The 14714-nt window shown below is 37.6% G+C and overlaps 1 long non-coding RNA gene across 1 annotated transcript; it reads right to left on the bottom strand.

The window, feature by feature from the left end:
* Positions 1–255: 255 nt before the first annotated feature.
* LOC309718643 lies at positions 256–14315 on the bottom strand. The gene is made up of 3 exons (XR_014280045.1): positions 14037–14315; positions 1096–1155; positions 256–337 (listed from the first exon to the last, which is right to left on the bottom strand). It is a non-coding gene; the product is annotated as an uncharacterized lncRNA (long non-coding RNA).
* Positions 14316–14714: the final 399 nt, after the last annotated feature.

Raw genomic sequence — 14714 nt, 5'->3', positions numbered from 1 at the left:
TAACTGAATCTTTGCACCATTGCTTATAACAGCTGTTATACACATAAAGCAGCTCACGAATATCTGTTAAAATATCATTGCAATCTTATTTTTTGTGATTGATGCAACAATACTGTTGCTTTAACTGTCTATTTTTATGACGTTTTTAAGTAACTGCTAATAGTATGCTAACGTTAATGTGTGCTAACATCTATAATAACACATCTATGTTAACATTTTTAACACTTTAACGAAAAAGGAGAATTACTTACCACTTAAAATTCCTTATTAACATCTGTGCTGTAAAGTGCTCCAAAGCTGCATTCTTTTGATGGCCATCGGGAACAATCGCTGATCCCTGAGTAGTATTTTGTAAAATACAATTAATACATCTAAAAACATGCATTTACCAAACTACTACTTTCTACTTAAATAATACATACCAAAGGACCAAAAATGAATAACATTTTAATAAAGATAATATTTACATTAGTTGCATAATTTGTTTATGCATGTAATGATATGAACATGTTAGTAAAATTAAAGACTGGCTGAATCATATACAGATTATAATGTCATTTTCTTTCATTTCATTAAACCCTGTATAAAGATCCAGAAACCAGGCCTAAAGCCCAGCTAAATGTTCTGTCATTCAACAGTTTACTGTTTCATCAGCCTCTCTCTGTGGCATTTGTAAGTCTGACAGTTCCAACTAATGGAAGATCACAGTTTCATTAAAAAAAAAAAATTCTTGGTAATGTCAGAACACAACCGGTCAGTTCATTGTTGGATACTTTTATGAGATTAATTAGGCAGGGGATTTATACACTCTAGTGTTTTCAGTGACACTTCAATACAGCAGCTGTGGGATTGATTTTTTTTAAGGCAGTACCTCTGTTGATCATAAAGAAGATAAGTTCCCTTGTGTAAAGGATCACTGGGGGGTTTAATACTAATAGTAAAGAGCAATGGCAGGGGTAAGTAACATATATGAATTCATTTATTAACAGGCAAGCTATTTCTTTTCAAAAGGCAAAAACCGCTTTATCATTTGTTTACAGTTAGTGACAATCACTGCATAATCTAATAGACTGTATAAGTTCTTGAGCTTCTTACTTTTATATTGTCCTTTTCCCCACACTGGTGCTGAGCTCAGATGTGATGATCCAGTTTGTTCTTGGTAACAAGGGGAGAGAGAAGTCATTGGAAACAAGGTAAGAGGGCTGCATGTGGGGTACACACGTTTAATTGAAGGGAGGAAAATGAGCATCATAGTACAGTGAGGGGCGGCGGGCAATCTTCAGAGGCCAATTAATTTGGAATACAAAACAGTGGTGCAATCTGCTCAGACTGTCTGTACGCACGGTGAGCTCACAGCAGTCCTGTCTCAAAGGCCTCGAAGATCAAATTTATTTAAACACACTTCCTTCACAACCCCTGACTCCCTAGATACGACTGCCACCTCTAACGCACACTCATTCACTGTCCATATGTTCTTTATTGTTGTTCTGAACTCTAAAAAAGCAATTACTCCTACAGTGCAAACTTATTTTATTACTGCACAAAAAGTAACAACACACGCACACACACATGTGCATGCACATACACAGACTAAGCGGTACCTTTCAATGTAGCCACAAATAGCAGGACTTTCCTCTCCAGATTATTCTCTATGTACCCAGCAGAGAGGCACACAGAAATGGCCAAAGCTCATGCAGTCACAGTGCACCTTGTCTGGACCAACTGGGAAAAGGGTTTAAAATAAATAATGAAAAGAGATTAAAGTTGTCCTAAAGGTGAAGGTAGGTCTTTAGTGACTGTACTACTGTGTTACAGAGTATAGCATGGTGGAAAAGGATGGAGAGAATCCCCCACTAAGCTTTTGGGTTGGCATTTCTTTAGATTTTGTTTTGTATTAATTGCATGCTTTGGTGTTTTTTTTTTGTGTTTGATGTGAGGTGTGGGCCACACCCATGTGGGAGTGGAGATTCTACTCTAGTCCAGCTGCCAGCTATTTGGAGTTGAATACAGGGAGCAGCTGATTGGGGAGGATTGGAGCCCTTCTCTATAAAGGGGAGAGGAAACAGGAAGTAGGGGTTGTCGTTGTTTTTTTAGTAGGACACTGGTGAAGCAGGGAAGCCTCGAAGATCCAGGATGAAGTGTGCACATTTTAATGGAAAAGATTTTTAACCTGGCCTGGTTTTGCTTTTAAAATAAACTGAGGATGTTGGAGGGAGGACTCATTCTTATTGGGATGTGAGTGGATGTGCTGGAAGGCAGGAAAACAAACACTGGACTGGAGACTCTCTGTGCCCCTGACAAGGAAACTGGACCATTTTTGGGGAAGTTCCAGCTCCCAGGATGTGATGTGGAGACCCAGCCTCGAACGAAGTCAGGCCTGAAAAGGCTAACAACCCTGACCGCGGTGGCTTTGGGCCTTGGATTCCTGGCCAGAATTGTGTCTTCAGCCAGCAGTTTTACCCGGAGAAAGAACAAATAAATCTTGTGTAACCCATTACAGTGTGCGTGTGGTGGTTCGTTACTGGTCAATATTAGAGCTACTACTTTCTTGTACGGAGGCCATTTTGGGCCTTACGTAACAACTACAAAAAGTGTACGTTTTTCAGTGCAGCCTCGAGCAGAAGACAAAAGCATATGAAGCTGCAATGTGAAGAAAACAAATAAATGAAGTAAGTATGAAAATAATTTTCTTTTTTTTAAATGGTGGAATCAATAGGATTTTTTTAGGTAATCACTGTCAAGAAAAGAAGACAGTTGGCCACATACTTATTTCAAGTATGAATTAGAAAAACAGGTTATCGTCAAAGTTTTTTTTTTTTGTTACAAAGAGTATACTTGAGCTTGGGGGCATGGCAGAGGTGAGAAAACGGATAATTGGGTTTTGCAAACAAGTGCTCTAATCTGAAGATATGCATTACAACCAAACAATAGAATATATTATGGACAGTAATGAATGAATAGCTAAAAAAAAACACAATGCAATGACACTGTGAAAGGATCCTAAGCATGCAGTGGTTACAGAGTTGAGAAACTGTAAGAACTACAGTCAGTCAAAATGTTTGCTATCGTTAATCCTGTCACAAGTACAGTTTTGCAGCATATTTTAAACACAGAATTGCTTGGTGTAAGGCAACACCCATAATATTTTAGCTAATATCCACAGACTACTGAAAACCTGGAACTTTCCAAACACTTTATTTCTGGACATTATAAACAGACAAAATCAGATGAAAGCTAAAAACAGGAATCGCTTGGTCTTTGTTTTCATTAGATGTCCTCTTGCCTTTCTTGATAATACTTACACTCTATCTACGATTAATAATGATAATGATGGGTTTCTCACCCTTTACTCCACACACGATGACTTCAGACACATACATTTGCATTAAGACAACAGAAATGAGTAAATTGGAACTGTAATTTTTTTACGGTAACTTGTTCTGTAAAGACATTTATTTTAATCAACAATAATCAAATAACTCTTTCAGGAGGTCCAAATATTTGCTAGTGTAGTTGTTTTTTTCAGTTCTCAAATCTATAGTAAAGAATCTTTTAGGTTGTATAATTGAAAAAATATTTTGGATTCATAAATATACATCGATAAATGTGTAAATATGTCTTCTAACAACTTGCTGTGTTATCATAAAGTTAGAATTAATCCATTAAACGTAAAAAAAAAGCCTCCACGTCGACCGCCATCTTGAAAGCAGTGGCTAGTATGACATCCACCTAACTGCATTTTAGGTATGTGGCTAGAGGCCGGCCACATACAAGTTCTCTTTAATTTAAAGATCACAAATAGCTCTTTCAAACTACATATCACTATTTAAGATTTCAACATGCATATTCTCATAATTTCTTTCTCATGATGCCTTTTTCCTCCTCCAGCGCTGCTCTTCCTCCTTCATCATTTCCACCTCATTCTCTTTCTCCTCACCTCAAGACTTATGTCCTGAACTGAAGTCAGGGCTCTAACACATGAAAACATGCATAAAAGTGCTTATTTATCCCCAATATTGTCTCTGGGCAGCTGACACACTTTCCCTCTGATGAACAGTGTGATTATATTCTCACATCGTATGAGTTTATTGAGTCCAACAATGTTAGATCCACGTCAAAGAAATGTTGTAATATTTTACAAACTGCAATGCTTCCTGAGCAAAAAGTTTAGGATATCCTCAACAGCTCGCCTTAGTTTCACTGTCATCGGACAGAAGATAGCCTCACTGACTCACCGACTCATATCGGGCTCCTTTCACGAAGTTTTACTGCCTCCTCGAGAGTAAATAGGCATGGACACATATTGACAGCTGAGATAAACAATGGATGACAACCTACAAAGATGAACAGCAGACACAGTTGTTTGCCCTACAGCGGCCAACGTAGCTAGGATTACGTACTTGAATTGGGAGTGGTAAGAACACAGAATTCAGCTGACTGCAATCTACTGACATTTAGTGATGAGATGTTACACACTCTACCTTTAATTTATTAACTTTGAGTATTTGAGTGGCTTATATTCAGAAATAGCCCTTGAGCTTTCAGTATAAGCTACAATTTAACATGAAAAACTTTGTTGAACTTACTAAAGATATGTTTTGGCATTGTATGCATCGCTTGGTGAGAAAATTGTGCCTGTGTTTGCTTCTTATAGGTCCAAATTTATGTTTGTGGAAGATTTTTGATTGTCCTAGTATTTATAACCCTTGCTTCACAAAAACCATGATGAATGGAGAGGATAAAGGACTGAAAAATGGTAAGAAAGGGAAAATTGTGATGTATGTCCATGCTGATGAAGGCCTTGGTAAAAGAAAGAGTCGGGGAAAGCTTACAAAGAGAGAAACCTAATTGTGTAGGAGAGAGAGAGGATTGCAGAATTGAAGTCCTCTGTGAGCTGGTTAATTTATAAGAGCAGTGGTGGGGGTAACGTGACAGGCCAAGTAATGGTAGGGAATAGTTGGAGAGATTCCTTTGTCTCTCAGGTCAGGCATCCATTCATGTCACTCAGCTTCCTCTTCTATCTTCTTTTTCTCACTCTCCTTTTTTTTCTGTCTCTTTCCCTTAGTGTATATGCTCGTTTCCCCATCTCTTACAGAAGTAATCAATCTTAATCATGGTTCGAATGCAATATTTGCCTTGGCTCACGGAGGGAACGGCACTCTCTGGGCTGGATCAGGTTTTCTCCTGTTTACACTAAAGCCTAGAAGGTCTTTTACCACAGGAAACCGGGGTGGGATGTGATACACCGTACTAGTGTTTCACAAAATTATACATATTATGATTCTGCTACATTTTATGTTTTTATTTTCTCTTTAACCTTCATTTTTATTCACTGTGAATCTGACAACAAATCCTCTGTTTACTGTTAAAGTCACCCTTTCTCTCACTCATCCTCGCTCTTTCTTCGCCCTCTCTCTATCTGTACCTCATTGCCAATGCAGGGAGCATAGCGGCGGCCATAGACTTCAGCGTGGAAACACCCAGCAGACAAGAAAAATGACGGCCAGCGCAATCTCATTTTCTGAGGGGCTGCAAGTCAGGCAGGAAATGGCTATTATTCCATCGACACTGTCGGTATTAAGTTATTTCCTTCTCTAAATACGAGAATGTTCATGAATATCTATTGAGTTCCAGGTGCAAGCGCTGGAGGTTTTGTCGCCACACACTTGGATGATTGCAGCCCTATATTCTGCCCGCTGCACCCTCACTTCTGAGATTGAAGTGAAAGACAATGGTAGTGGAAATTGGCTAATAAATCCAGAGAAGGCAAAGGGCTGTTTGAGCAATACTACCAGCTCATGCATGCTTTTTAAGAAGAATAAAACCTCCTGGCTTTCTTCGACCTTATGCTGTTCTAAAAGGAGGTGACCTCGCCTAAATTGCGGCGATGGTCCTAACAGCACTGCTTATAGAATTTTGAATTGTGGTCAAAAGGATGGCACACCATATCTCCATGTACACAGCATCAATATTTCAAAGGAATAAGATTATGCATTTCTGCTGATAGCGCCAGAAACAGTGAGACGAAAAAGCTCAGCGGTTAGAGAGAAGAGGTTCATGACAGAACTAGGCAGCCTTTGCATTTGTTTTGCACGTGCTTCTCTCGTTTCTCCTCCTCCAGCTGTGCACTTTGTTTTTCATGAAGCTCAGCCATATAGCTGCTTGTCGCGGGCATGAGCAGGAAGGTGAAAGCTGGGGGAGGACACCAATGAAAGGGGGTCACAAGACCAAAGTGAAAGCTGTAGGATGGTGACCAGTAGCCAATCTAAGACTCGAGTGCCCAGTTACCTCCCACAGCAAAGCGACACAGAGGGCAAGAAAAGAGAGAGACAGAGAGCTGGAGCTCTGCTTACATGTGTCCAGTCACAGGCAGTGCATTGTGGGGAGGAGACAGGGGCACAATTGATTGAAGGTGGTGGACCATAAATGAAGGTATTGATTTCAGGGTCAGAGCCACAGGATGAGGTCTTGAAATAAATTGAAATAAACATATCAATACATCAAGTATATTACACTATGAGTGCACACATACACTCTCACAGATATATTATGAACCTTGTTTAGCCTAATAGACGGTTGATTCATGCACATGTAATGGTTTTGATCCAAAACTGGATAATACATTCAAAATAAGATGCCATGATTATTTTGTGAGGGATAGTATACGTTTAGTTAAGCTAGAAATTGTTGACAATAATATAATCTTTGAGCAATCTGGAAAAATGAATTTGAATGTATTTCTTTACACTCAAGTGAATACCTGCTAATGGATTTACATATATTTTGCTATGAGTGCAGTCTTTAAAACGTGATTTCACAATAAAATGTTAAAAAATAAAAAAATAAAAATAATAGACAACAGGTGTGGCTGACATAAGTGGGAATTTCAAATCTCAGGGGGAAAAAAATCATCTCATCTGCATAATAAAAGAATAAAGCGAGCACTATAAAGTGAACACTCAGGAAAGGTTAAAGTACTTCCAATTTATAGGTCATAAGGAGACGCTTTAGCTGAGGAAAAAAAGAGAAAAAATTGGCTAGGAGACCAACAGAATCTTAGCGTAAAGACATGGCAGCCAATTAAGAGAAAGGTCAAACCATAAAAGAGGAAGAAGCACAGGAAAGGTTCTGCACACAACATGTCCTTTTCAGCTATCTCTGGATCCACAGTCTACCTGCTGCTCGCAAAATGTCTTTATGTCTTTCATAATAACAATTTGTTTTATGAACCATGTTTCAGACAGAAAAAAAGTTTATCACCAGCTGCAGGGTATTCAAATGATCCGTCATGTTTAAGCATTACTGTATGTAATGAAAAGCTTAAATCAACACGCTTTACACAAAAGATGTGAAACCCTGAGGATGTTCTAAGATGCTAAACCAAACTAACATTACTGATGATAATCTCCTCTCTTTAAATGTCTGCAGTCTTACAGACATAAGAAATATAAAGCCAATATAACCTTTCAGTTTCTGACAAATTACTTATAGATTTCTCTCTTTTGTTTGAATAAAATCATAATTTTACAGATACTAAGAATCCTTCCTAAGGTGAGAATCTTTACCATAGTCACATGACTTATTGATATGCACAAAAATGAAAAAGACAAAATATAAGTTAACAGTTCTCATCATGCATTATGATGATTTCAGACTGGCTTGTTTTAAACTGAATGTTAACTCTTTGGTATTTTTTGGTAAATAAACCACTGCTATAGAACTTACATGGTAAATTATAATGATAAAAATGGAAAAAGACGTGCAGTAACTGACAATGATCATTTTTTTCACAAGATGAAAAATAAGTAGACTTTTTGGCACCTTGAAAGCAACTTAAACAACACAGTTTATGGAAAATTGGAATGGGCGATATAGCATTTAAATGATATTGCAATATTTTAAGAGAATTTGCAATAAAAATATTTGTGACAAAAAAGAAAAATTGAATGTTTTATTGATGCTTGCAGGCGGCAGAATCCGTAGCTCTGAGTAAATAAAGGGCATTTTCCATCCGTCTTTTCAAATGAGCTGCAGTCACTGATGACACACTTCCTAATCTGAAGTGTGAATCTACTGATCCAAGGTGCCAGCAGTAGCAGCATTATAGTGCAATAGTAGTGACACAGCATAAGTCAAATGTAAGGACAAAAGTAGCCTACGTAGTGTTTCTCTGAAGTAAAAGTATTAATTTAACAATAACTAAAGTAACTTAACTAAAGAAGTCCTGTTGCTTTTGCTTCCAAGCGCCTTAGATTACTATAACCTGGATGACTGAGAACCTATACGATCAAGCATAACATTCAACCACTAAAACTGATTTTTCTGATCAAGAATACAAGTAAATAACTGTCATTTCAAATTACAATAGTAAAGGTGTGCTTTACTATTTTTTTCGTTCATTTTTTGCAAAACAGTAAATTTGAAAATTCATCTTTAATACAGTAAATACAAGGTTGTTAAAATCGTAGCATAGCAACAACAGTGGCTGCAGTGACTCAAGACATGCTTGAAAAACTATGGGACAAGTGTAGACATATGCCACGTGTCCAGAGGGGGACACACTGAGCACTCGTGAACATTGTAAGTTTTTATTGTAAAACATTATATTCATTTCAGTTTTATTTTTTTATATGGCCAAATCAGCCATTTATTTTTAAATGTGATGCAAACTCCAATGCCCTTTTTTTTTTAAAATAGTATAGTAATTTTAAATCTGATGATTCTTTTTGACAAACCCTGTGTTTTTTAGCATCAGTGATATAACTCTGATTAAACAGTTTGTGCATGCAGGTGGATTAACCATTACAGAAACAAGGATTGTGGTAATTATTACTTATTTAGGTTTATTTAGCTCAGCTGTGGCATAAACCTTACATTGGGTAATGGTCCAGTACATTTGTTTTTAAGTGTGAGCTAAAGAGCTTTACCTTTGATGTAAACTATAGCTGCAGATTTCTGGAACTGTGATTGGAGGACTTGTTACTGTTAAGTCATTTCATGTAAACACATTGTGAATACGTGTAGCATTTTTCTGTTACGCTTAGTAGCTAGGTGCCAACTTCACCCATCTGCTATTTGATGCTAAGTATTGCAGTTTGCACTTTAAGGAACTGCCTTCTGCAGCTAAAGCAGTGCTCATGAAAGCAGTAAGAACAAATCACATAACTTTTCCAAAAGCCAAATTAAAGAGCTGGATTTCTGAAATAATCATTAGCAGCTGTTTAACATAAGTTCAGAAATTTTTAAAAACAAGAAAATCTGCAAGATAAAATGATCAGTTTGCTCCCATCCAATTTAAGATTTTATCCCCCTGAAAAAAGCCAGTAAACTCCTACTGTTCATTATTTTCTAATGTTTGTCAGTTATTACTGAACGAGCTTGAATTAAACAGGCGCTGTTATAATTGTAACTGTCGCTGTTAACTGCTCTTTTTTTCATTAAACTGTCTCACTAGTTTCGAAGCTGCTAGAAAACAATTGTTGCATTAAACCAAAGCAGAAGCACGCGCGCACAAATACTCATTGTGAAAATGATTTAGGATGCTGACTTGTTGGTCAGGTTAAATGCCCCCCTCCCCACTGTATGTTTCCCATGAAGGATATTGAAAATGGCTCGTGGAAATAAAAAGGTTTGAGGAATTCTATTATTTCTCACTCTCCCTTTCCTTCTCACGGTGATTAATGTGTGTCATGTGTGCCTGTATGAATTTCTGCCCCCACATTTCAGTGCACAGCCCTCCTCCTACAGTGGCTTCAGGCCAGCCTCTCAGCAACACCATCACAGGTCGCTCCACAAGACCTGCCATGCAGGGAGTGAGATCATCACTACTGTGAAACTGTCTCATTTGCTTCAAATGCTTCAGGTTCCTCCTCCCTACTCCCCTGGACAAAGCCTTCACCTTAGGACCAGTCAACCATGTGGCCTCAGCTCCCTGACTCAGTCGCTAAATATAGTTTCTGCTTTTGTTCAAATGGTGGCAGGTTGGGGTGGAGGAGTTGTCAGGTGCAACAGCTCTAAAAAAGGAAAGAGTGTACCTGGGAAATACTATGTGATGTGCTCAGAAGAATATTTTTCTCAGTCCTAGATTACATTTGCTGAGGTAATGAGACAGAACAAAAGCTGTGTAATATCAAGCTGTTCTAATGCATTCCTCGTGTACTTAACACTGCTTTTTCCAGATGTTCCTGCCCAGAGGCTGCATGAAAACTCACAGTGATTATAGTTTTCTTCTCTGAGTAACGTTGGCAATTTTGCTGTTTGTGAAGTTGCATTAAAATGACAACACCCTCCTTTATAAAATATAAGGACACTTATACTAACATGGCTAGAATACCGCAAACTGTAACTTAAAAATAACATTTTTAATGCAACTGGACAGACAAATACTTGCTTTATTAAACAGAGAGTGGATAGAGTGATAAAATTATTATCATTAAAATGATTATTTACAATGTTTGCTCGTTTCTCCAGAGATTTTCTTTATGTTTTTAGTCTGGTGAGGAAGAATAGTTCATCAAATTATTTTTATTTTATTTTTTTAATGGCTAAAGTTTGAGTGACACCAATATAAACACTTGCCCTTGCTTCACGTTCCCTTCCTTGTGTGCAGCACATGGGCATGGGAGCATGGCATGAGGAATGACATGTGTAATGGGAAGTGGCGTGACAATTAGGAAGCTTATGTGGTACTGAAGGTGGGCTGGGTGTGGAAATGCAGTCTGCTGTACTACAGACTGCTATGACGGGTAACTAACAACATTTGGAACAAATTGCTTAAAATAGCAAATGAATAAACTCCATCACTAACGGCTCAGTCTAAAGTAGAAAATCTCAAAAAGGTTGTTTATCTAGATTAAAATGTTACATAAAAGTTGCTTCTGTTTAAAAAAATCTGAACTTCAGTCAAATGTAAACTTACAACTTGCTAGCTTTGCCCTGGCTTCATTTTAATTTGTAGTTTTACTAAATTTCTCCTATGCAGGTAGTTCTTGGCACTTGCATGGTTTTCATGTTTGCATGGAGACATCTGAACTTTACCACTCTACATTTTAGCAGCCCAGTGCCCGGTTATTATTAAAACCTTTTTCTAATTTTGTTTTTCAATACTGGTTGGCAAACAGTCTGTAGGTGTATTACCACCACCGTCCTATCAGACGATGGCAGACAAGTAAGAATATGTATTTATTTCAAGGCAAAAAAAATAGCTGAATAAGAATGTAAGTAGTTTCTTGTTTGTCTGAACAGACAATAGAGTTAAACTGTTACTGAGATTAAGACTCTTCTAATAAAGGTATGTGAGTCTACACCTTTAGGCTTTACACCTTTAGTTTTATTTACTGTGACTGATGACTGATGGGTTTCTTGGTATTTGTTTCCAAACAGTTCTGTTTCAGCTCATCCAAACTCGAACAGGGTCAGAAGCATTACCAATGTTTCTGTTTTAGGGGACTAGGAGATTCATGGATAATGTTGATCAAGGTTAACAATTTTCCCCCTCTATTCCTTGCAGAAATTATTTGTGCAATAAACTAAAGAATGTGTCAACATGGAGTTTTTGTCAAAGCCAGATTATTCACATCTGCTGTGGAAAAATCACTGGTTCCAACATGATCACTTGAGCAACGCTTCCAAGGAATCATCCCTTAAAATTAAGCCTTTTTTTTTACAAAGGGAATAAGATGTACATGAGATAGTATATGAGAAGGTCAGGAAGTCAGATGGAGGACTGGCACAGAATCCAGTCAATTTTTAGAGTAAAAGATCTGTCTGCAGACCAAACTTATGAAACACAATACAGCAGATGAGGTTTTTGCTTTGGTAATGTTACTGGTTCTGTGATTTATTTTTACATAATCTCTTCATGATTCCATTAAAATTCAAATTCTGCGGTACAAATTTGGTCTCGTAGGTTCAACATCTAGAGCTCTTGAGAAAACAACCAACGTGTCTGTTCTGGTATTACTGCTTTGAACAGATTAGATGGTTATTTAAAAATGAGTGTTGACTCATTTAATTAATTTCATTTATTCAGTTTCATTAATTCTGCTTCGGATCTAATATTTCCATGCTATTCCAGTTGTGAAGAACCAAATTATTCACTGAAATAAGTGATTATTCAGAGAAAAAACTTCATTTTACAACAAACGTTCTACCAGAATGGCCCAAGACTCACCTCCAAGTGAAACCAAGTGAAAAACTGGACATTAGCCATTCATCAGGAAAATCTGTCCTTTTGCTCAGAGAGATGCCTACAATAAATCTGAATGACTACAAAATTTGCAGCCTTGCAAAAGTTGGAATTAGTTTTAACACAGTTTCTCTCTTCTTGATTGTTCACTGGAACATTTCATATGTGTTAATCTTTATTTGCCTTTCTATGTTAAAAGATTGAAAAATAAATTCCAGATTTCCTTTTGTAATGAAGCAAACTGTGGGAACAATTATGAGCTTCTGACCTGTGGAGCGCAGGCATCACCTTCATTCATTAGCCATGACTAAATCTATAATGTAGGTACAAGCAAATCTATTAAGGCTTTAGAATTAATGAATAAAAGTTGAAAATCAATTCTGATTCGATTTGACAAATAGCCAGTGCAGTGTAGTGAGGCTGGGGGTGATGTGGTTTTGCTTGCTATAGTAGCTAAGTTTTGAATGAGTTGGAGGCATGAGATAGACTTGTGACTGGGACCCAATTACAATAGTTCAAACATGATCAGATGAAAGCAAATAACATTTACCAAACTCCAGGCAATGTCTCAGTAAATCCAGAATAAAATAAAGAATGATGACGAGATCCTCTCTAGCGTCACATCCTTTTACAGTATCCTTTAGTGCTTTTACAGATACTAATTTAATTTATTAAAGGAGATAGATGTACTTTTGCATTAAGTATTCTCCAAGTTTATTTTATCAAGTAAACTTTTGTTTCACTTAATGTGCAAATAGCTGTTTTTGAACAAGGTAAACTACTTGACATCACGTACAGCGGCTTGGACAGATAACATCTGCTTCCTTGCAAATCTCTGTTTGCCTTAGAAACCAATACCACACAGCTGTGGCCCATCTAAACCTGCTCCTTGCTTTCAAAAAGTTCTGCTGCATCCACAGATAATCCTTCCTTTGGGAACATGGTGTGATAAAGATGTACAAAATAGACTTAATTTTACTATTTGTCATGACCAAAACCAGCGATTAAGCCCATAAACTCAGCAGAAAAGTGGTTACAGAGGTCCCAAAAGGTTGATTCTGTTCATCTAGATGTAGCGTTTTAAGTGGGAGAAACGCTTCGTCACTCATCCAAGTGACTTCTTCAGTCTCAGCTGGCAGGCAGGTTTCCCCAACCTTATAAAAGGTTCATTCGCACAGTAACTGAACCTAGCCCACTGAATGAACAATGGGCTGTGAGGTCAGTTCTTTGATCATTAATATGGAAACTGGTTACAGAAGTCAGGACAGAAAACTGTTTTTCTGTATATTTCTATAGGACCAGAAGTCTTTCTACAACCTTAACAATCACCAAACAAAGTGCTATTCTTTTTCTGCTTCAGCAAGTAAGGATCGATTGCATGTGTACCTCCTTCAGTCTCAGTTAAGTTTCACTTGACTTTGCTATTTAGTCATCGATAACTTAGACCCACATCTTACCATCCATAATTACTTAAACAGTCACAGTACTACTCTAAACCATCATCTGCATACAACGTATTTTTTGCTACATGCTGTCCTGCATCATTTCACTGAATTTCTGTCCACAGTCAGCTCCACTAAAATGGTCTGAAAGTATAGTCATATGCATATATCTACATTATAAGTATAACTGAAGTATATCTGTCAACACCGAGATTAGAAAATATGAGAAAATTTCTAGTGCCTTACCCTGTGGCCATCCCACCACTCTACCAGTGGTACACTCAATAAATCTGAAAATCAGCACCAGGCAGCCAGTTTCTTTAAAAAGAGATTGAATTAACTAGTTCCAGAGCTGGTCCTGACCCTCCTGGGGGCCTAAGCAATATTCTGCTAAGGGGCCCTCCTACCTGACCTGTGAGCCATGTAAACCATTTGCCGCTGCCTCACAGTTACACATGATAGCCCAGTCGTCTCACTGTAATCCTCACTCCTGTAAAACCGTCTCCTCTATGGGTGAGTCTCAGAATAATACAGCCATAATATCAATCCATGTTTTGAATCTGTGGGAATCAGAAGAAACTGAAAAGTAAAGAAAGAAAAAAATATTAAAAATAAAATGAATCATGTATAATTTAGTCGAAAGAAACAGCAGATTACAGTTAATAAAGTCTCTGGACTGGTCTCCATATAGCTGCTGGGGAGCTAGCTGGAGAGCATGAACAAGTTTTCTAGCTTCAGTTTGAAAATACTTCTAATAATTGTATTAATTCCTAATAATTTGTGATTAATTCATAACTAAAGTCTCTAAACAATAAATACCTGGAAGTGGCTGCAAGCAAAATGACACACTGAGTGTTGCACGCCGCTTACCCACTAAGTAAGCTAGGCAAAGAGTGCAAGAATAGCACATTAAGCTAACATTTGATGACATCAAACTAGAAGGATACGTTTACCAGACTGCTGTTCCTGTGAGCCAACCTCGTTGTATTTTACCTGTTTTGTGACCAGAAGGGTAATTCTTCTTCCTCCTTACACCAAAGTTCATCTCACAGTGGCTCCCCTGAGTAGAAACTGTAACTAATGAG

The sequence above is a fragment of the Aulonocara stuartgranti genome, assembly GCF_965226115.1.
Source record: "Aulonocara stuartgranti genome assembly, chromosome: 12".
Classification (NCBI taxonomy): Eukaryota; Metazoa; Chordata; class Actinopteri; order Cichliformes; family Cichlidae; genus Aulonocara; species Aulonocara stuartgranti.
Note: the sequence above shows the minus strand (reverse complement) of the source record. Positions and strands in the feature narration are given on the sequence as shown.